This window comes from Neophocaena asiaeorientalis, unplaced genomic scaffold (assembly GCF_003031525.2).
Source record: "Neophocaena asiaeorientalis asiaeorientalis breed wild unplaced genomic scaffold, Neophocaena_asiaeorientalis_V1.1 scaffold125, whole genome shotgun sequence".
In the NCBI taxonomy this organism is placed as follows: domain Eukaryota; kingdom Metazoa; phylum Chordata; class Mammalia; order Artiodactyla; family Phocoenidae; genus Neophocaena; species Neophocaena asiaeorientalis.
Genome location: NW_020174425.1, coordinates 3,306,240 through 3,330,022, shown reverse-complemented (window position 1 = coordinate 3,330,022; position 23,783 = coordinate 3,306,240). Strand labels below are relative to the sequence as shown.

Below are 23,783 nucleotides of genomic sequence, written 5' to 3'. Positions count from 1 at the left end.
AGATTACAGAATCAGTTCTTTTTTTTTTGCAGTACGTGGCCTTTCCCGTTGTGGAGCACAGGCTCCGGACGTGCAAGCTCAGCGGCCATGGCTCATGGGCCCACCCGCTCCGCGGCATGTGGGATCTTCCCGGACCGGGGCACGAACCCGTGTCCCCTGCATCAGCAGGCGGACTCTCAATCACTGCGCCACCAGGGAAGCCCCAGGTGGCAGTTTAAAGTCATTTTGTATAATGTTTTAAAAGCCCACAGAGGAGAGAGGACCTCCTGCTGGAGAGCTGCCCTTCATTTCTGAGTGGCTGTGTGCATATGTGCATGCCTCCAAGTCCTGCCAAGTAGGGCTTCCAAAAGACTGATGAGACGGCAGGTGTATAACATGAATGGGAAAGCTAGATGATGGATTGCAGGAACACACAGAAGTCTTTGGTACACATACCTACATCCAGACACCTCCAGTTATTCCAGCGATGATTATCTGGTTGGTGGATGCTCCATGGCCTCTCCGCATCTGCTGTCCTTTTGGCTTGTTCCCTGCTCTGTTAGCACCTGGGGGTAGAGACAGAGACAAAGTGATCTTCCCATTAGTCTTTTTTTTTTTTTCTCTCCACTCCTCAGTATCTGTGGTTAAAAATTTGTGTTTGAAGAAGCATATTAGGTATGATCAGAACATTTCTTTCTTTTTTTTTTTTTAAAGTACTTCCAGTCTTTTTATTAAACAATTTGTTGATGAAGGACAGAGCTCACATTTGAGCCTAACCCTGGAATATGTAATTGCTAATTCCCTTTGATCAGAGATGGACTTGTAAATTGGGGGCTACCCACATGTACTTTCACGTAATGTTCTTGTTTCTGATCTGGTTGCTGAGGATTTTAGGTTGAGAGTGGTTCAATGTACTCTTCTAAAAAATGCTATATACTGGCCTTTCTACAACTATATGATGAATATTCATCAATCATTCTTACCTTTGCTACTCCTTGAATATATTAAGCAATTGCTGCTTCTTCCTAAGTTGAATATAGATTACTAGGAGACCTGAGTAATTCTCTAGCTGCAGAGTACATGTATGGCTCTAAAACAAAAAGTGTTGTATTGGAAAGATGAAAAAAGAAATTGATGGGAAAATGAAAAAAATTTTCAACGTAACAGATTTGCAATGACAAACTCCTTTTTAAAAAGTAATATTTCATTGTCATTTCAGGCTATTATTAAGAATGTGTATGAAGTCTAAATAGACTGTAGGAGCCTAGTCCTAATACATCATTAACACTAATATGTATTTGATAATAGTAGACATAAAGATTACTCAGTCCAGGGCTTCCCTGGTGGCGCAGTGGCTGAGAGTCCGCCTGTCAATGCAGGGGAAACGGGTTCGTACCCCGGTCCGGGAAGATCCCACATGCCGCGGAGCGGCTGGGCCCGTGAGCCATGGCCGCTGAGCCTGCGCGTCCGGAGCCTGTGCTCCGCAAGGGGAGAGGCCACAAGAGTGTCCAAAAAAAAAAAAAAAAAAAAAAGAAAAGATTATTCAGTCCAAAATAGCTAGAATGTCCATCTTTCACTTGGGTCCACTGGATGCAAATATATTTAGAGTGCAAAGCTACACACACACACACACACACACACACACACACACACACCTCTTTCAAGAAAAGGAAAACGTTTAAAATTTTATATGTACTTGACTAATAGCTAGCTACCAAATCTATTGTATTTCTTCTCTGATTAACATGCTTTCATTCATTATTTCCAGTTCTTCCATTTGAATCCTTGTCAACACTTCCCCTCACCACCCCAATATTGCCCAAATAGTTTTAGAGAAACCAGAGAATGAGTAAAGTTCATTCAGTTATTTCAGGACATGGCACACATCAATAGTATCCACTTATTAGCCAGAAAACTGGCTCCATTGCTCAGAGAACTTCTTGGCATGTTCACATACCTGCTGAGACCTCGATATAAAATAAAACAAAACAAAGCCTCAACTACTTTGTTTCTCAATTTGTTTTGATAAACCAGAATTATTTCTAAAGTTCCCAAATAAACAGAAATCATTATAATTATGAATAATTAACATGCTAAACTCAAGAGGGCACTCAACATTCATTACACTGTAGAATTCGTCCCCTAAGGGTAGTACCTTCAATTAGTTCAGTTTTTACACCAGAAGAAAAATGTGACAATCAGTAATTGCAGATACTTAGTACAAGGAACAAAACAAGCTAACTTGCCTTTAAATCACACTCTCTCAGCCAGCAGAGGCCCTGCTCTCTTTTAGATTCTTAATATTTGTTCTACTTCCAGAACACAGAAAAGCAATAGATAATAGAAAAACACACTGCCTTCAAAGACGTAAGTAGATGCACTTCAGCTTTATCAGCTATTCTAATAGAGCAGCTTAAAGTAGAAGGTAAGATATCGCAATAAATGGTTTTAAAACAGAATCTTTTAAAAGACGTTTTATAAAATATATCAACATATTTATTCACTCAATTTACAAACATTTATTAAGCACTTACAATGTGTCAGGGTAAATGTGCTAAATGATAGTTACATTGTAGTACAGGAACTAGCCAATGTGGAGAAAAGGGAACCCTAGTAAACTGTTGGTGGAATGTAAACTGGTGTAGTCATTATGGAAAACAGTATGGAGGTTCCTCAAAAAACTAAACCTAGAACTAGCAATTCCATTCCTGGACATATATCTGAAGAAACAAAAACACTAATTCCAAAAGATATATGCACCTTAATGTTTATAGCAGCATTATTTACAGTAGCCAAGATATGAAAGCAACCTAAGTGTCCCATAAGCGGATGAATGGATAAAGAAGGTGTGGTATACGTACACACACAGGAATATTACTCAACCATAAAAAAGAATGAAAATTTGCCATTTGCAACACCATGGATGGACCTGGATGGCATTATGCTTAGTGAAATAAGTCAGAGAAAGACATGATATCACTTATACGTGAAATCTAAAATATAGAACAAATGAATGAATATAACAAAACAGACACAGACTCACAGATATAGAGAATAAACTAATGGTTACTAGTGGGAAGAAGGACAAGATAGGGGTAGGAGATTAAGAGGTACAAATTACGATGTATAAAATAAATAAGATACAAGAATATATTATAGCAAAGAGAATATAGCCAATATTTTATAATAACTTTAAATGGAGTATAATCTAAAAAATATTGAATCACTATGTTGTATAACTGAAACTAATATATTATAAATCAACTATAATTTAATAAAAAAAAAAGACTGAAACATAAGAAAAAGCCAATGATTTCTTTAAATAAATACACATTTTTATATACAAATTTGAATATAGCAACACATTTGTATATTCTTACAAATATAAAGTTTGAAGTATATTTATAAAATGAAGCTATTCAGTGTTATTCCTCAAATTCAACTGCAATTGAAATTGCAATACATCATTTTAATTAAAAAAATTAAATCACAAAATTATTTAGATTTCTTCTTCCTCAGAGTCTCCTCTATAAAAATCATAAAAAATTTCAACCAAAATATATCCATTTTCTTTTGCAGTAATAAATGCTATTACAATTATTAGGGGTTTTCTTAGGCACTTATAGAACTAAAATATAAGTCAAGTTGAAAATGGTTTAGCAAATAGTAACTACAGTTGTGTATGCAAGTAGACATTTTTGCTCTGGTTCAATGTCAAATTGACAACCATGACACAAGAAAGGGTTATCTTTTATTAGCGGCCACTTTGGGGAGATACATTTTATCTTCCATTGAAGTAGAGGAAAGAACTCATTAGATATGTGGTACAAGTGGTTTCAGAGTGATAAATCTCAAGTTACCAATTCCACTTTTAATGATTAGTTGCCCGAGTCTTGTATTTAATTAAAATGGTTATATTAAATGCTTATATTTAATTTAAACATAATTAGCTAAACCTCAATGTTACTGCCTCATCCATTTTGAAATTAATTTATAAAATAGCTTAAAAAGTGCTGTAAGATTTTAATATTAAAATAAATCACAATCAGTTTGTATCTTTTGTTTGTTTCAGTTGTGAACCCACAGTGAGCTGTTTATATTAGGTATGACTGCAAGGTCTCTGGCATGGCTAACATGTAGTAGAATCAAATATTGATATGCCTTTGATGTTTCCTTTATACATGTGACATATACTTTAACCTCATAGGCAAAAATAGTCTATAGACAGGATATGATTATTTAAACTTTAAAGGGATCTAAATATAAATTAATTTTGGCCTTAATACATTTAGGAGGAGCCACTGTTTTTAGCAGATGATTCGTAAGTGTGTAACAATCAGTGCAACAAAACTTCCTTTGTGTCAGTCTAATACATTCTGATTTTAACTTCTATTTAAACAGACAACATAATAGATATATCTCTTAATTAAAAGGTGAAGGTAACACATTTGGCTGGCCTATTAGTAACTAAAATCTGTTCTTCCCAATATTAATATCTTTTCATACCAATATATGCAGAATTTAATATTTCATTAAAACCTGGGCCTTCTACTCTCCAATGAATGCTTATAGTTGGGGGAATGTTTCTACCATTCTCTAACATTAGCTCAAACCATCTGCACCCTTCTCCACCCCTGGCCCCGACCCTTTAGGAATTTTAATTCAGAACATAAAATCTGACTCAGCTTACACATCAAGTGAAGCTGTGTAGAATATTTCACCTCTTTTCACACTAGTACTATTATGTGGCATTCCAGGATGCCTTCAAGCTATACTGTACCTCAATTACCTCAAATGCCATCTGCTTCTGTTTCTTTCAGTCCTTCTCCCTGGTTCCCTAAACAATGAACAAGATATTATTTCTCAAGAGCTAGACTTAGGCTCATTCTCTGCAAAGAATGTAGGTAACATATACTAATATCCCTCCTGTTTAGATAAGACAATATGAGATTGTGATCAAAGCCAATTATGTATTGATTTACCATTTATCATTTCAACTATCAACCATTATCTTAACTCCAAACATCCTCAGAAAGTCCAAAGGATTGTAACTGTCTCAAAGTAATCACAATGGAGAGGGACTATTTGAGAACCAGGAAGGTACATCTGCTTTGTTCATCTTGCTCAGGCCTTTAAATACCATCTGTTTTCCATTCTTTTCTGGCTACCATCTTCCCCTAGGCTAAAAGGTTTTTAAATGACTGGGGAAAAAAAAAAACTTGAAAAACTAGTTTGAGATTTTAATTCAGCATTTCATCTGCCAGACAGTGAAATGCAGTTAGCCGCAGCAAGTGTTCCTAATAGATAAGGGAATTGTTGCTTCACATATAATTACATTGAGTCTAACGGCAGACATAGCCAATCATATCATCTTCATACTATTAGAAGTGCTAGTAAGTCTGAAAAGAATCCATTTTGAGGAGGGTCAGAGCTACTTTTATTTTACTTCAAACCAGAGTTATAATGGAATAAAACTGATAGTTCTTTTGGAGGAACAGCTTTTGGTATATAAGAAAAAAGTATTAAAGAGTAAATGAAACTGACTGTTGTGACTGGCAGTAAGTTCAGGCATTTTGTGCGCTTTTGTCTTTGCTTTGGAATGTTAAACAGGTTGGGTTCTTTTAGAAAGAAAACATTTTATTCAGAACATTTTCCCACGAAAGCCCTCTTTGACAAAGTGTCATTTTTTGATATATTAGTACATGTATGCCCACATTTTATATTCAAAAAAGGCAAGCAATGTTTTAACAACTTTTGACAAGCATGGGGAATTAAACTACCACAGAATCGACTCTCAGTGTAATACTATAGACTCTTATATTTCCTATTTTTGTACTTCTTCATGGCAGGACACAACATTTTAATTATATAAATTTCTGGTTGAAGAAAGAGACATTGAAGATGAGTAATTAGAATAGGAAACTTCAATTCATCAATAAAATATGTTTTAAGCATAGAATTCTGAATTTGTTGAGAAACAGAGCTACAGATACAGCATGCAGTGAAATATAAATAAGTAGCAGGAGATAAGTCAAAGAATTTTCTAGAAAACTAGCCAGGAAATCTCAAGAAATTTAACTGCTTCTTCATTATACTTACAAGTTACCTACTAAATTACAAATTTCGAAACCAAACCATCCCTCATTTTTTGGCAGTGCAGGCTCTGCCTATTGGAACCTCACTTGGACACCCACAGGTACCTCCAGTCAACAAACTGCTTCCAATCCTGTGTCCCTGACTATGACCCTGCAGGACAGGGTTCTGGCTGCTCTCCAGCCTCATCTGTCTCCACTCCACGCTGCCCTTGCTCACTCATTCACCCAGACCTTCTTCCAATTCCTTGATTACGTCAGGTTCTTGCTCCTCTGCCTAGATCACTTGGCTAATTTCTCCTCTTCTTTTCAATCTCAGCTTGGATGTCACTTCCCTCAGGAAGATCTCTCTGACAGTCCTCTCTCTAGGTGTCCTTTCTCTAGAGCCTGTAAAACACTGTTCTCTCCAATCCAATTCCCTGTCATATAGTGATGCCATTGTCTCTTTATTTGCTGACTGTAAGCTCCATGAAGGCTAAGACCATGTTTATCTTATTTACTGTTAAATATCTACTTCTTAGACAGGTGCTTGGAATATTCTCGATGCTCTCGAACACTCTGTTAAGCAGGTTAGTGAATCATTTGAGTGAAAAGTTCATATATAACCAATGACTTTTTTTCCTTTTGGTGACAATACAAACTATTAAATATAACCACTTTTACCAAATATATTAACTTATTTGAGTCGGCAGTGTTAATGTTATTGCTCCCATTTGATTAGTTGATTTAGCTGGAATAAGTTTCACATTTTAGTTCAAGAGCTTTCTCATACCACCTTTCTCTATAAAGAAAGTGCAACGTGGATAATTGAAATGCCATTGAAATGCCATTCTTGGATTTGAGTTTAAGATACAGACTTCAAATGGTAAAACGAGGGTAGATTGAAAAGGGGGAGAAAATATTTATGGAGATTAATGTATAATATCTGAAAGAGCTGAAGGTCTTGCTTTACTATCTCTCTGTTAGTATAATCTGATAACGTTTAGGGAGATGCTACAACTGGAAAAAAAAAAAAAAGAAAATTTGAGATCAATACCCATCAGTGAGTAGGGAAGTGGAGTTGGAGAAGAGGGCATCTTATGAATATTGTTATCAGATAACCAAGAGCTGTAATAATCTATATACTCTTTTTTTCTTATTAGTTATCTATTTTATACATGTTAGTTTATACATGTCAATCCCAATCAACCAATTCATCACACCACAGCCCCCACCCCCCTTCTTGCTGTGATTTATGTCAAAGAGTGTTCTTCCTATGTTTTCCTCTAAGAGTTTTATAGTGCCCGGTCTTACATTTAGGTCTCTAATCCATTTTGAGTCTATTTTTGTGTATGGTGTTAGGGAGTGTTCTAATTTCATTCTTTTAAATGTAGCTGTCCAGCATTCCCAGCACCACTTATTGAAGAGACTGTATTTTCTCCATTGTATATCCTTGCCTGCTTTGTCATAGATTAGTTGACTATAGGTGCGTGGGTTTAACTCTGGGCTTTCTCTCTTGTTCCATTGATCTATGTTTATGTTTTTGTGCCAGTACCGTATTGTCTTCATTACTGTAGCTTTGTAGTATAGTCTGAAGTCAGGGAGTCTGATTCCTCCAGCTCCTTTTTTTTCCCTCCAGACTGCTTTGGCTATTCGGGGTCTTTTGTGTCTCCATACAAATTTTAAGTTTTTTTGTTCTAGTTCCGTAAAAAATGCCATTGGTAATTTGATAGGGATTGCATTGAATCTGTAGATTGCTTTGGGTAGTAGAATCATTTTCAAAATATTGATTCTTCCAATCCAAGAACATGGTATATGTCTCCATCTGTTGGTATCATCTTTAATTATCTTACATCAGTGTCTTATAGTTTTCTGGTTCCCGCCTTGTTGGTTGTTTGGCCTGCGGCAACCCAACACTGGAGCCTACACCTGGGCTCTTTGATGAGGCTAATGGTGGACTCTGGGAGGGCTCACACCAAGGAGTACTTCCCAGAACTTCTGCTGCCAGTGTCCTTGTCCCTTGGTGAGCCACAGATGCCCCCCGCCTCTGCAGGAGACACTCCAACACCAGCAGGTAGGTCTGTTTCAGTCTCCCCTGGAGTCATTGCTCCTTCCCCTGGGTCCTGATGTGCACACTACCTTGTGTGTGCCCTCCAAGAGTGGAGACTCTGTTTCCCCCAGTCCTGCCGAAGTCCTGCAATCAAATCCCACTAGCCTTCAAAGTCTGATTCTCCAGGAATTCCTCCTCCCTTTGCCAGGTCCCCAGGTTGGGAAGCCTGACGTGTGGCTCAGAACCTTCACTCCAGTGGGTGGACTTCTGTGGTATAAGTGTTCGTCAGTTTGTGAGTCACCCACCCAGCAGTTATGGGATTTGATTTTGCTGTGATAGCGCCCCTCCTACTGTGTCATTGTGGCTTCTCCTTTGTCTTTGCATGTGGGGTAGTGTTTTGGTGCGTTCCAGTGTCTTTCTGTTGATGATTGTTCAGCAGTTAGTTGTGATTCTGGTGTTCTTGAAAGAGGGAGTGAGAGCATGTCCTTCTACTCTGCCATCTTGAACCAATCTGCCCAATCTATATACTCTTGAAAGACCTTAAATCTAATGAAGCAGCTGTGGATAACTAAATTATGATTATGACAAATTCAGGGAATTGGTTCAGAGTTCCTTGCATCTGATATGCAAACAAGTAATCAAAGTGGAATTATATTAGCTCACCTCCTCAGACCACTTCTGAAATACAGGGGCCATTTATTAAGAATACTCAAAACAACAGCATGACATAACTGCTTCCATATTTCACAAATGCCTTTGGCTAAGGGGGAGGGTGGGTGAAGTTGGGCTGGGGAGGGTGGGTATGAGGGGAAGGACACAGAAGGAAGCGAAGGAGCTACCTGGAAAGAGATCAGTGGAGCTCTTCTTTTAAAAATTGCCATAGCAGAACTCTCTTTAAGTTAAGATTAAAAATGTGATGAGCTTATGGAATGTTATCATCCACAGCAAAAGTAATATAAAAATAATTTTTATTCCCACATAAATTACTTAACACAGCAGCCACTGGTTTTATAGATTAATCCTGGAACTGATGGTCCATTATGTATAAGAGATTCTTTCTCTGTATTTTCTTAGTCTTACAGTATTTCTTCATCTCTTTAGTAAATTCTTATTCTTAGAAATATATTGAAATAGTTCACCAGAAACACACATAGAGTTTCTACTGGCTCTCTTCTGGGCTTCCTGGGGCCATTATGTGGGTGGTGGCTGAAAATAATCTCAAAAACAATAATAATGATGAATAAATTAAAACACAGTGTATATAGTCCCCATCAAACAAATACATTTGCTTTACTGAACTGTATTTTCATCTCAAAGACTGTTCACCCCATCATCACCTCATTCCAAAATGCTTCTTTATAGCAATTCTCATTTCAAAAGGGTGCTTCAAATTGATTCTGAGGAATTTCAATTCTTCACACTGTTTTCTGGCTCTCTGCTTTTTTTTTTTTAAATCAGATCAGCAGAAACAATGTGAAAATACCTGCCACAGTAATTTCAAATGTTTACCATCTACCAAATTATACGTAAATGATCTATGGCTGCAATGTGGTCCTTGAGTGAAGAACTTTTTCAGGAAAGACCAACAAATGCTGTTGAAAATATAAATGGATATGTTGCAAGAAGAAGACACTTGTAGCATTTGCAGAAACTTAAGAGTTTTTGTTTTTATTTTTAATCAGAACCGAGAGAACATTTCTGAAAGAACTAGTCTTGCTTTTCACAAGAGTCTTGCATTCACACAGAGTGTTATATATACACACTCGCCTCCTCCTCATAGGGGTAGACATCACTCAACTAAATGCTACAGGGCTGCAACTGGCAATGCAGTCCAATAGGCAGCAAAGCATTTACTGGATGCACATGCAGGGTAAAGTGATAAAACATCTATGTCCCCACCCCACGCCACCCCCCCGAAACAAAGAAAGGTATAATCGTTGAACATGTATAGGTTTTTAAAAAAGCACAGAGAAAGGCTCTGGGCTATAAATCTATTTGTATGTCCTACATACCAATTCTGTTCTGTGGTCTTAACACACATGCTAGTCACTCTTAGGGACTGCTGTGCTCCACGAGGATTCTATTGTGCATCCAGAGCTGAGAATCCTGCTCTAAAGCCTCTTCTGCTCTGTGATTTAGTGACAAACTCCCTTCCCATTTCTTGTTTCAGTCACCTGTGCACATCTGCATTTCCCTCACAACCAAGGAGGCCTTTCACCAGGGCTTGAAAGTTTTGGTATATTTTCCTACTCCATTCCCCCTTCTGTCCTCAGAACCGGAATGTAGTTTGAATGTGAAGTATTACAGATTTTAACATTCAGATTCAAGGAAGTATGTATCAAAATAATGTTTAAATTTATCATCTAAAAGAATAACACTTGAAGTAAGCCTTTTGCATGGGTTTGCAATTTTATAGGAAATAAAATGGTATAAAAAGAAATGGAAAAACGTATCCTTTTATTTTTTTAAGTTCAGTGTATTTCAGACTTAAGCCTATGGGAACATAATGACACAGTATTATAAACACTCCAATATTTCTAAAGGTTTGACTTTTTTTTTTTTAAGGTTTGACATTTTTAAACAGTGTGTATAATATTCAGGTGGGGCTCAAATGGATCTAACCACCCCAGCTGCTGTTTTGTAAAGCAGCATATTCTATGGTAGCGCAGCTAAGGGCAGCAATATCCAACCCTCAAAAGGCAATAAAGACCACTCTTAAATGTACCTTATTTCTAAACTATGGTGGCATATTATAGCACTCTTCGTCAGCACTTTATTGGTTTCACAAGAATAAAAACAAACACTGAGGTCTTTACTCTGAAATTCATTTCTAGAATTTATTTTACTAACAAAGGCCTTATTCCTGTGAGAAGTATTCTAGTTATAAAAGAAAAATCTCTCTTGGTAAAGCTTATTTGCTGTTTGAAAGGCTGTATTTATTTGACATTCTTAATTTATAAATGTGCTTTAAAAGCAACAGACTCTGTAAAATCATGCTTTTCCATGATCCATATGATAAACCAAAAGAAGGAAATTTACTGAAATAAGAATAGTTTTCTGTATCTGGGCAAAACTGATGCATTTATGCATTTATATGGGAAGAAAAAAAGAAACCCTAAACTTTGTTTAAACATGAAAAAAAATTGGAATAAGTCCAATTTGCATTCAGCATTGTTCTAGAGGTTATTTACCACAATTGCATATTCATTGAAGTTTTGCCAAAACATTTACTCTTACTTTTTCCTTTCTTTTATTTAAGCATACAACAATAGGCAGCTGATATCAGTGCTTCTCTTAGCTGTTTTGATTTTGTACTGTATATACATGAACTCAGGTTGCCTCAAAATAATAAAAGAAAATAAGGTATATTTCCAAAGCAACAAAAGAACAGCCTATTTTGCTACACTGTTACTGCAGAATTGTGTCTAGGAGAATGTATGTTTAGATGTGAAAAATGGTTTATGAATCATAACGAAATCCATTTACTGATCAGCCCTGCCTATGGGTGACAAAAGGATGACAAACACAACAAAGAACATGGTAAATGGCCACCAAACCAAACAAAATCTACTCTGCAATTATTTATGCAGCAAGAGTCCACTCATTTTGGCTGCCTTCTGAATCAAGACGGAAAGATGAATGGTGGCTGGAAAAGTGAGAACACCCCTCGTCCCCATCCTCCAACACTAGGAGGTTAACAGACTCTCCTATACAGACATCCACAAATGCTAAGAAAGGGAACTGGCGACAGGAAGAGGCCCCTTTTAGAAAGGTATCGTTGTGAAGCTTTAATTTCCCAACTTGTTTTAAGATGTTTTCCGTTTTTCAAGCTGAAATTTTTCAGAGACAGGATTCAGGAAAGCCAATTAAACATTATAGGACAATGGATAGATCAAGGTATAATTCTCTTTAGGGTAAGAAAGCTGTCTTTATATAAAGCCTGTCTCACTAGAGGGGAGAGATGAGAGAAGAAAGGCTCTTAGAGAATAAGAGTAATGAGTAGCTTTTTATAAAATGTCATGTCAAACAGGAGTCCTTCATGCATTTCTGAAAAAGAAATGAGCAATATTTACCATATATGTGACAAGTTATTTGACAGCATACATTTTGTTTCTTTTTACATATATTTAGCCATTCACGGGGACTGTGTGAGTTGCCCAGAACAAAACCTTTTTGGACATGAGACATGGCTGGGGACTCAGGAGCCTGCCAACCCCAGGTTTTTGTCATTAGACTCCTATATTCTCTCTAGAATGTAAGCTCTCTGAAGGTAGATTTTGTTCTGTTTTGTTTCTGTTTTGCTAGCTGCTTTATCTCTAGCACCCATAATCAGGCCTGGCAGTAAGTATGCAATAAATATTTGGGGTATGAACAAATGAATGTAGGCTAGCTCAGACCCCAAGTTCTCTGACTTGGGCTACTATAGGGAGTTACCAATTCACTGAGATGTTAGCATGTGTCACACATGGTGCCAAATACTAATGTTGACCTTAAACAAATAGGCTGCAGCAAAGATGGTTTTATTCAGGATCAGCAGAAAACTGCAATTCAGGGTCTGCAACCATTGCGAGCCATGTGCAAGTCCCCCCACCCGCTTCCAGGAAGGGGAGGAAAACTTTTATAAAGGAGAAAAGGAAGTTGGGAGGGCTACAGGAAATAAAGAGTCCATGGCTTTTCATTGGCTGAGTCCTTGCCAGGAAAGAGAGGAGTCTTCCTTCTTCCTGCTGGCTCTGCTATTGTTTCAGGGCATGAGAGCTCCCCGTTCTCATCGCCCAACTCTATTTAATTGAGGTTTCTGTTTATTAATTTTTTTACACTAATCGTTTAATTCTCACAAAGGCTACATGATAAAAGCACTATCATCTCCATTTTAGAATTAGTTGTGAAGTACCAGAATTAAAATGAGGTACTTAAGTAACTTAAACTCTTGCAACATGTAGAAGATAGAGAAAAAAGTCACCTTAGTTTAAGTCCAAAGCTTAAACTCTTCCTTACTGTGCTAAATCCTGGCTCAGTCCTGCTTAGCTGATGACTCTGATCCATCCATAGTCTCAGTCTTGTCTTTATTCTGATCCCTAGTCTTATCTAAACTCTGCTCTAACTCTGATCTTGGGATTTGTACTGCACCTGATGCAAACTTCTCTTCAACACTCCAATGTCTCCAGTTCATCTGTGTGGGGCTGTCTTAGTCAGTTTTGGCTGCCATAACAAAATGCCATAGATTGTTGGCTTTAACAACAGAAATTTATTTTCTCACAATTCTGGGTGCTACAAGTCTGAGATCACGGTGCTAGCACAATCATGTTCTGGTGAGACCTCTTCCTGGCTTGCAGATGGCTGTCTTCTCACTGTGTGCTCACATGGCCTTTTCTGGGTATGTGCACCTGGGGAGAGATCGCTCTCTCTTTCTCTTCTTATAAAACCACCAATACTATTGGATTAGGAGCCCACCCTTATGACCTCATTTAACCTTATCAACTCCCAAAAGCCTTATCCCCAAACACAGTCACACTGGGCGCTAGGGTTTCAAAATATGAATTATAGGGGAACACAATTCAGTCCATAGCAGGTATCCTTCTGAACTAAATAATCTGGGACAGTAACAACCAAGCATATCCTATTTTTCTGCATTTAATCACATGATTCACTGTCACACTTGCGGAAATAACTTTTTTGTCATCTTTTGGGTTCTTGTAATGTTTTGGCCTCAGTAATTTAAAGATTAAATATTCAAATCTTAGGCAAATGTGTACTGGATTTGAAGAACTGTTAAAACTCAAGTCATTTGCTGATGCAATCATCCAACAGTCATCTCTTGGGAATTCCTCGATTTTTCCAGAGTCTTCATTCTGGCCATCCCATGATCAGAGTTAGTATTATAGAGGAAAACAGATTCGGGGGTCATATACCTGAGTGCTAAGCCTCTTTCTATGTGTATGACCTGGAGAACATGGTGCACTTCACAAAACATACATTAAAAAATTATTGTTATTCAAAGTCTACCAAACCAAAGATACCTCTTGATTACCCAGGGGAAATTTTGTAAGTATTATGTGGCCTAATATAGTTTCCAGTGGTCATCACATCTGTGTGCTGCTTTTTTTTTCCTATATGTAATTTTGAGAATCCCTGTTCTGAGTGGACAATGACCAGAGGGTTAATACAACTCTTAATTATTCCTTGAGATATTGTAAGTATTTCTTGGAACTTTCCAGTTGGATCTTAGGATCAGAAATCATATTCTGACCTAGTTATTACAAAGGTTCCTTACTACAGGGAAAAAAAAAATGAAGCCTGTGACAGTCTCTCTTTGGTAACAATGGCCTTGTTTTCTGAACTTGTATTAAGCTTCTATTGGGGTGGCAGTGAATCTTGTATAAGAATACAACTACATGGCATCATGACCTGCACCAAAATCCCAAAATGCTGTTGTAGATTTGACCATTGTAGACATGACTAAAACACCAAAAAGTCTTGGTGCAGCAGTGTGAGCATCTTGTTTTGACAAAAATAGACCTGACTTATGAACGTCCTTTCTTCAGGGAACTCAGGGAAGTCTAATTGTGTGTGTTGTATGCACATGCTGCCGTGAATTGCAAAGTTCCTGTGGAAGGGAGATATTTCTTTACATGTTTCATTAGCATAATTACATTTTAAGATACAATAGTGGGTTTTAAAATATGTGATTAAAAAAATTAAAATGTGTCTACAGTAAATGCAAAGCCATTACTTAAAACAGAATGAGATTGTGTGCAAGTCATACATATTGTAGTATTTATAGGCATTTCTTAGAAATATTGTAACAAGTTATCACCATTAGATTTTCACATAATTACTTATGAATCTAAAATAGAAATTACTTTTTAAAGAGGAGATTGAACATCCTTAAGCTGCTATCAGGTACTAAATTTAGACAATAATGCAAAATTCAAGTAGAAGAAGTAATTCCTTTTTGCAATATTTTCTTTCATTACTGAACAAATAAAGTTTTCAGTTGTTTGGTAACACTGTGATAATTAGTTTAATAATTTCAGTTTCTCAAAAAGACCAAGGTATATTTTTCTCTATAACTGTAGAGAAGAGTTCTAGACAAGGAGCTTGGAGATCTGAGTTCTTGCTTTGGCTCTAGCATTAAATAGCTGTGAGACTTTGGGCAGACTGCTAAACCTCCTGAATTTTCCTAACTACAAAAGGAGAGGATAAGGTAAGAATACATGAGCTCTGAAGTCCTTACAGGTCCTCCCAGTCTGTGATTCCAGGTGATTATTCATATTACTAAAGCCGGTAGAATTAATCTCCATGAACAGATTAGATGGTAAAGGTAATTACAGGTGAATGTTTTTCCTCACATGGTCACCATGGCTCATGTTGTCATTATTAAACAAAATGCTCCAGGTGACATCCTGCAGTTAATTACCCCAGACCAACAGAAGCCACATTTGATGGTTCCTTACTCTTCTCTGAAGTTTATTACTCATAATGGTTGTTTGCCCACTACTTGGGGTTAGCATCTACCACACAAGGTGCCAACATGTCGCTCTCTCACATAAGATTTACTTGATCTCCCTACTACGCTAAGCCAGCACTCTTTTTATATGGGTTTACACAAGATTAAACAGAAGTTTCAGTCACAGCATTTAGCACAGTTGGTAGTTAGCTACGTATCTATATAATCGTATCATATCTGTCTCTTTCTTTAGGGTGTAAACTCCAAGACAACCAAGACGAGGCTAGTATTTTTTTTTTTAATTTGTTTTTCAGTTTTTCAAGGGAACAAATGAACATATCTTAAAGAGACAGCGCTATGAGGCTTAATAGGGAAAACAGCAGCTCCCTGCCCACTCCAGTACCATTTTCAGCTCTTCAGAAGCAGCTACTTTCAATTCTTCTAGCTGAATATTTTGGCATTTTTGACCACTTTTTGTAAATAGCATGCCTATATTACTTTTGCTTGAATTCTTGTTCTAGGCATTGAATATTGATTTCCCTCTTGGAAGAAAAGGTTTTATTTAGTTCTCTTTCACTTTCCACTATTCTTATCTCACAAATGCTTTCTGTCATCCCATTCTCACAACACAGATCAACAGTGATTATTATGACTGTCATTAATACATTATTATTACATAGTGCCATTCTCAGCTGAGTCATGTAGTATACCATGATTGAGTCCCTTTTTGCACAAATTCTTAGTCCCGCTGAGTTAATCATTATCTTGTTTAGTTTGTTTTCAATAGTTTATCATTATTTCAACCCTAGCCCTTTCCTAATTGGGAAAATCTCTCAGTATGTACAAATACACTAGGATTCTGTCAGTTTCCTTCTTTTGGAGAAATCTCTTGGAACTTTCTGCCTGGTTCTGTTCTAAACTAGTTGCTGCACAGATGTCATTGTGAAATTCCCAATGCTTTCTCAATGTTTCCTGATTCCTTACATCCTATGTATTCTATTTTTTTTGGTTTCTTTCTTCTTTCATGAAGTACATCCTTCAAAGGCTTTTTGAGAAATAGTACATGTAAGTTAGAGTATTCTGAATCTTGTATACCTAAAATATGATATCGTGACATATGTCTCTCCTCACAAATAGTCAATAGTGCCAGTTGGTATAGATTCTAGATTAGAAGTAATTTTCCTTCTGAATTTTGAAGGTGCTTATTATCTTCCAGTTACCCAGTATTGCTGCTGAGAGGTCTGATATTATCTTTATACTTTTTCCAATCTATGAACTCTGCATTTTTGCTGTGGAATTAGGTTTTTTCTTTGTCCCAAGAGTTGTAAAATTTCCTAATGAATGTAGTTTACTTTTACTCATTGTGCTGGGCACTTCATGGCCCCCTCAAATGAAAAACTCATATTCTTTAATTCTGAGAATATTCCTTTGATGATTTTCCCCCTTCATCAAAATTTTTTCTCATATTGGGGAATTCTTATTTTTCAGAAGTAGGATCCTTACACTAATTTTTTAAAAAATCTTCTATTTTCCATCTCTTTACCTTTTTGCTATATTTGCTGGGATAATGCCTCAACTTTATCTTACAAGCTTTTTATTTTGTTTCTCATTTCTGCTATTATAATATTAATTTCCAGGCATATTTTTCTTTTGCTCTCTGGATATGCCTCTTTTTTTTTGCGGTACGCGGGACTCTCACCGCTGTGGCCTCTCCCGTTGCAGAGGACAGGCTCCAGACGCGCAGGCCCAGCGGCCACGGCCCACGGGCCCAGCCGCTCCGCGGCACGTGGGATCCTCCCGGACCGGGGCACGAACTTGCGTCCCCTGCATCGGCAGGCGGACTCCCAACCACTGCGCCACCAGGGAAGCCCGGATACACCTCTTTTATATAGCAAACTCTTCTGGTTCTACTGAGACAAATCTTGTCTTATGTCTTCATATAACCTCTGTTTCCTAAAAAGTATTACTTTCTGTTTTGGGTCTGTATGTCAAATTAGATGCCTGCCTTAAACATGTATTGATCTATTGTTTTTTACTTACATTTATGAGTGAGGCACTTGTGAATATGCAAGAAATGGGTCAATTGTACTCTGTATACTCCACGGTGATCTGGCCAGGCTGTTTCCCTAAGGAATCCCTGATCTCTGTATCCTTTGGATTTTCATTTCTAGATTGATCAAATTCCCCAAAGACTCCTGAATATCCTTCCTGGAGAACTCTGATTGTCAAGATTCTCAAGTCCAGTGAGGAAGAAGGCTGTGAATCTCAACATTCCATATGTAAACTCTCACTTAAATCCATCATTTTTAGTGTGCTACTCTGTTCTTTTTTCTCCTAATGTTCCCAAGTCCACTAACTCTGTTTTGCCCTCATTATGGAATAAAACATCAGTCTCCCAGCTGTATGGATGAGTAAGGGGATCTGGAGGGTGACTAGTTGCTCTCGATCAATCTTCCTGTTATTAAGCTCATGTTTACTCCCCAAATCGAGACATACACGGTAAGGTCATTTCTTGAACATTTTGGGAGTGCTTTGGTGGAAACTGCATTGCTTCTAGACTTTGACCCCCTGCTGGTTTTAACATTCAGCATTTTGGGGTTTGTTAAATTGGTTTCCATGTCTACATCTGCTCTCTAGCTTAAATGACTTATTGCTATTTTCTCTTATCCCATGCTTTTGTCCTTATAAGTGTGTGCCTTTAAAAGAATCCATTTTCAATCATATCATTAGGGGTTAAGAAGATAGTTAATACATCATAACTACCCTGCTCACCGTGGCATCCTCATCAGAGGGCATAGTGCTTTGCACTTAGGGGGTCCCTCATAAATATCTGCTACCTGAGTGAAGTAATCATCACCATGTATAATTCTTCTCATATAAATAAGCCTCTTCCAATTGAGCAAATTCTCTGGATTGGTCTTATGCAGATATCTCCAAATATTCTAAGATCTTAAATATTCTCTGTCATCTTAATGTAAAACCATGTGTGGAGCTCTTTGGTCTCTTAGAATGTAGCTGTTGTAAATATACCTTTTTGAAGCTAATATACTATCTAGACTAGAACTGAATACCAATCTCCAACAAAGACAAAGAACTTCTCTGTGGCTGATATCGCCATCTGTCCTGTTTTCCACTTAACATGTATATTAGTTGTTTGAATAGATTCTTGGATGGTGACGGTCACTTTATTGCTGCCCTTTGAGTATGGGGTCATCCTGAATAACCTCAAGTTGCAGCTGTGGCCAAAGAGAAAACGCCTTCAACTGTTGACAAATGCTCTTGGTCCAGATTTAATGGTGGTCTAATAACATTAAATATAGAAAATATAGGACAAAGGAAAAAAGCCATGGACTCACAAGATCCCCATTGCATATATCGACATTTTTTTCCTCTTAAAGGAAGTGCTTCAAAATGCATATTCAACGTACTTGTGTGTTCTGTGTTTTGCTCCATCTCCCAAAGTTATTTTCAATCACAAAGTAATAATTATTATAAAATAAAACTGTACTTAAAATTGATATTATTGTCACTCAATCCTGCCTTATTCTTTTTTTAATCCTGCCTTATTAACACAGAATGCTATACATATGAAAATAGGCTCCTTATTTTATTAGAGAGATACTTAAACAGGTAGCTTACAAACTGTTATTTTTGTTGAAATAAATATTGTATTATGGGCAGAGAAAGATGACATAAGAATCAAATTCAATGAGACTCAATCTTGAGGCAAGTAGTTTCTAGGCTTTGAAAGTAAAACAATGGATGCTGGCTAAATGGAAGAGACTTTGTCTTTATATTTGTGGCAGCACCAGGTTGAGTGAGGAGAACCCTCAGCATACAGCCCTGCACCATCAAATACCCACACACTCAGTGCCTGGCAGTGTCAAAAGCTGCTGCTTCACAGTTACACTGGGATGTTTGTGGAGGCGACTATTTTCTGAGGAAAAGCTTGGCTCTGTTCACTGTGGGTCCCCGGCCCACCTCTACCCTAGGTACCAGTGACCATTCTTGAGACATTCTTCCTGATTAGACTCCTTAATTTCTGAAAACAAAATTTAACTCTATTTTCATTTGGTTGATCATAAAATCATATGTATCTTGACAACACAGGCACTGAAATTTCAAGTTCTTCCAAAGGTTGTAACCTTGAACTCTGTTGGCTAATTCTTCCTCAAGGCAAAAAGTGGTCTATAATTTTCAATACCTTATAGAAACAGATATCTATTCTTCAAGAGAGAAAAGTTTTACTGGTACTAAATTCAAAATTAAATTTGTCATGTAATCTTTAGGTAAGAAATAACATAATGAATATTAAATAACATAATAGATATTATTTTGGACAAGGGTTCTAACTTGGAGAAATATTTTTCACAGGGTTATTTTTGTCACACCTTCAGTAAGTGGAGGGCACAGTATATAACAATTTTTGAAGGCACTTCTGTTGAGATCTAATGTATGCACATAGATTTCTAAATAACTTGATGATGATGATTGCAAGTACTCATAGGGTACTTATGTGCCAACACTGTTCTAAGCACTTTACTTAGATGAACTCACCTAATCCTCCTAATTACCTTAAGAGATAGACACTTATCATTATCTCATTTTACAGATGAGGGAATTATCTCACAGAGAGGTTAATATCTTGCCCAATATCACACTGTTAAGTTGCAAGAACACAAGGCTAGAACCTGTCTATTTATGGTGTGTTCCACTTTTTTTGGCCTACCTTTTTGTTTTTTTTTAATATCACTTCTTTCACCTTGGAATTTTTGAAGCAGTTGTATAATGATAAATTCAAAACTGAATTCCAGGAGCCTACTATCTTGTAATTCTAAAGTGTCAATTAAAAGATCAACAACCAGGGACTTCCCTGGTGGTGGAGTGGTTAAGAGTCTGCCTGCCAATGCCGGGGACATGGGTTCGAGCCCTGGTCTGGGAAGATCCCACATGCGCAGAGCAGCTAAGCCCGGGCGCCACAACTACTGAGCCTGTGTGCCTAGAGCCCGTGCTCCTCAGCAAGAGAAGCCACTGCAATAAGAAGCCCACACAGCACAACGAAGAGTAGCTCCCGCTCGCCACAACTAGAGAAAGCCTGTGTGCAGCAATAAAGACCCAGCACAGCCAAAAAAAAAAAAAAGAAAAGATAAATAAAAGAGCAACACCCAGGAGCAGAGGTGACATTCCAGTTTTGAAAATTTAGGAAACTGCCTGCAGTCTCAGGGAGGGTCACAGATTATTCAGCTAGAGACTTCAGAATTATATAATTTGGGGAATACTGGTCCTCAGCTCATAGCTTTTACCATAAAGTTATAAAGAGAAAGAAATCATCACAATGTCAATAAAACATGTGCTACCACAATCTCTCTTAAAGAAGCTCTACCATGAACTTCTATGCTATATAACATGGTTATATTATTTTTCTCCATAGTTTCCATAGAAGGCTATTATTGTCTAAGTTGTTTTTTCCTCCTCTTTTTAAAAATTTAACTTGATAGCAGCATGGATGTGCTTTTCTTTTCTTTTCAGATTTTATCAAGCTAACATTACAGCAGTCTTTATGGAACAGGACTAAGTGGCTAATACCCTGTTTGCCCATTCATGGAACATATTAAATCAGCAAGCTCCCATTAATCATTGATGTGTGGGATACTGGAGATCAAAGCTACCTGCTTCCCGATATCATCATTATTTGGTGGAGGAACAAGCATAACAAATGACAGTTTAATATAGTAAAGGCTAAAGGAGAAATATATGTGAATATAAATATATAAATAAATATATAGAGAGAGAGTGTGGTGTGTATGTGTGAGTGTGAGTGATCGGAGCTTAGAGGAAAGAAAACTATAACTCTCCAGCAAGTCCTCATAAATGAAGTAGCAAGTCACAACATGGACCTGATGAGCAAAGGTATCATGGGTAAAGGGACAACCTTGCGGGACACAAAAAGCTTGGTGTGTTGGGGAACTGCGATGACTGTAGTACAAACATGTGTGTGAAGTAGTGTCACATGGAGGTTAAGAAGGTAGACTCTGGCATCATTCTGCCAGATTTGATCCCTGGCACTGACCTTGGATACGTTCCTTATTAACTTCTCTGTGCTATAATTTCCTTATTTATATAACAGGGAAAATAATGGTACCTAAACTGTAGGGGTTTTGAGGGTTAAATAAAATAGTAGTGTTGTAAAGCCCTTAGTATAGTGCCTGGCGCATAAGCATTCAATAAATGTTAATTGTTATTATTATTACCCCAAAGAGACAATTAATTCTTAAGTAATCAATATCACTATTAAGGGTGAAATGTCCTCCACATGTGTCTTCACACTAATAGTAACTTTAGATCATGCTTATAGATTCCTTTGGTCTAAGGTACTCTCTTCTGTAAATCAGAAGGCTATTCCTGGAAGGCAGCCTCCCAACTCAAATGTTCTGAGTGGTGTCTGAATAGCTGTTTTATCTAAGCATTCAGATCTCCTAACTTATAAATTCAGTTGATGAATAGGCGCAAAAAGTAAGTGCAAGACACCCACACTGTCACTAGATACCTTACATACATATTTTAGAAGGATAAACGTTATTTTCAAGACATATAAGGTTTATCTTTTGGGGGAAGATGAATGATATTGAGAGGAACAAGTTCTCATTTGAGCTTGGGTAACTCAGAATTCAGTCCTCTAATTCTGACTGAATTTGACTTAGACATCTTTACCCTTCCATTGGCTAAATTTGGAAATTTGAATGGAAGAAAGACTTGAATAAATTCATTTTCTAAATGCTGCCTCCTTCTAGCTGAATGCTATTAAGTGATTACAATCACTTCAATGGATACCACTCAAAGATACAAGGAAAGTTAGCAGGACATACAGTCTTTACATTCAGATCCCATATCCCACCACTTCTCATGTGAGAGTTTAAGCCATTCTTAAGTGCAGAGAGCCACTAAGGAATGCCTGTTTGAATGACATGGGCAGGTTTAGGAGGACCTATTTGTCCAGAGCAGAAATTCAGCAGGACAGACCAAATTATACAGTTAGGAGATCTTTTCTAGTTCCCTAGATCAGGTCAGTTTGTTCTTAGAAACTTCTCTTTTTGCCTGTGAGTTGGGGTGGAGGTGGTGTAAACAAAGTACAAAGATCATTCCCAATCCATCCTTCCACTAAGTGGGGCTTTTGTGAGAGAATAAGACATTATATCCTTTAAGTAACTTCTTTTAGCTTATTCTTTCCTTTGTATTTATTCATTACTTTAAAATGGCACATGGAAAAGGTACTGCCCAAATTCCAGTGACAAAGCCTAAGAAGTAGGGAGTGGCCCTTTCGAAAATCTCCTCTTTTTCTAGCCTAAAACTCAAATACTAGTATCTTTCCCAGCACCTTTTAGCCAGACTGGGGCTCTACAAAGAGACACCCCAAATTCCCTGGGAGTTGAGTATCTGTCTATAAAGTGACAGTCGCTGGATATGGATTTTAGAATTTGTGATGGCAACATGCTACTATATGAGTATATTTTGAAGTTACTAATTTGCTTAATAGTGTTTTGAAAGATACGTTTTTTTAGAAGGGAGTTGGTATCATTACAAAGGAGAGACTAAATTCCTGGCAAATTTGTAAATGAAAAACAAAGATTAAACAAGAGGTGGGGAGAGGACTAATTGGAGAAAAAGTTCCTTTGAAGGGCAAAGGAGTAAAGAGGCAAGGTTCTTTTTTCAGTGGTTGTTATCTTGAAAAGACAAAATAATTCTAGCTGCAGGATGGAGACAGTACAACGCCCAGAACTGCAACCAGCTAGCCAAAACCCAGCCATTTTTGGTTGAAATGAGAAGTGACCTACTCTAGTTCACGGAATAATCAGGGTTAATGGAGAAAGGTAGTGGGTAGGTTTAAGGGGCAATTAGCACCTTCTTTCCCACACACCAGCAGTGCTTCTACAGCAGGTGATGTGCTAGGCTGTGTGAAGAAATTTAGGATGGCTCTGTAAGTGGACAAAATTCAATGAGTAATTAAGCAAATTAAAGAAATAATTCAGTTTACTTGGAAGCATCCTATACTTATTGTGGACTTTGCTTGGCTTTGTAAATCATGTAGATTTAGAAAGGAATTTAGTAGAAATTAGAGATGGATGAAAATATCTGCTACTTAGTAGAAGTTCTTGTTTACAAGAAAGTAAATGTATCAATGAGATAATTATGGGTTGTATACCTAATTCTCATGATGGCCTATGCCTTAGGACAGCCA

General features: G+C 37.4%; 1 protein-coding gene across 1 annotated transcript in view; it reads right to left on the bottom strand.

The window, feature by feature from the left end:
* HS3ST5 (heparan sulfate-glucosamine 3-sulfotransferase 5) overlaps window positions 1–23,783 on the bottom strand; it is a 274,423-nt gene that overhangs the window by 113,057 nt on the left and 137,583 nt on the right. The window contains exon 3 of the mRNA XM_024756692.1: window positions 436–545. The gene's annotated coding sequence lies outside the window, so the exon portion shown is untranslated. The remainder of the gene's footprint in view (window positions 1–435; window positions 546–23,783) is intronic.